The sequence below is a fragment of the Priapulus caudatus genome, unplaced genomic scaffold (genome assembly GCF_000485595.1).
Source record: "Priapulus caudatus unplaced genomic scaffold, Priapulus_caudatus-5.0.1 Scaffold555, whole genome shotgun sequence".
Classification (NCBI taxonomy): Eukaryota; Metazoa; Priapulida; class Priapulimorpha; order Priapulimorphida; family Priapulidae; genus Priapulus; species Priapulus caudatus.
Genome location: NW_014577616.1, coordinates 73437 through 74210, shown reverse-complemented (window position 1 = coordinate 74210; position 774 = coordinate 73437).

Here is a 774-nt window from a genome sequence, read left to right as displayed (position 1 = left end):
GAGAGAGAGAGAGAGAGAGAGAGAGAAAGAGAGAGAGAGAGGGAGAGAGAGAGAGAGAGAGAGAGAGAGAGAGAGAGAGCGAGAGCGAGAGAGACAGGGTACCGGTCGATGGCATCACACGAGATCCAAAATCCCGCGCTCGTTTTGTTGGCATAATGACTGTGCATAATATGTTATGGAAACAAATCTAACTTGGAATGCAGACCGGTTCACATATTGGAGAAAATAATGTTGTGCGAGTGTTCTATGACATGTTAGTCTTACTATAATACTTGGTGTAGCGCAAGGAGTACCGGAAGTATCAGAACAGTGGAGAAAACGGTTGGAGACAATCATGAGAATTCCTGGCTTCAAATAAAATGATAGCTGTGGGTTTATTGACAGCATATCAGTATATCAAATATTGATGTGTATTAAATATATATTGCTATCGTAAATGAATCCTGTATTATGGGTGCATATGGTACATTTGCGAGCTAAGAGCTTTACTGCCTGTGTGTGCTTGTGTGTACGCATGCGTGCAATGTTACGTGTAATGTGTCGGGTTACCTATAGGAGTCCTGGTATTTGCGTTGCTTGCAAACACAGACATGAGGATGAAGTAGATTTGTCGTAGAATTTCATTAACACGCTTAAATTAGTTCAGATATGGAATTAGTTTATAATTTTACGAAAGGATTCGCGATGCGTGTTTTTAAATGAACTACGGCAACCACAAGGGAAATAAATTTATTAACCGTGAAACTGTCCGATTTAAAATTAGTTACCAATTTA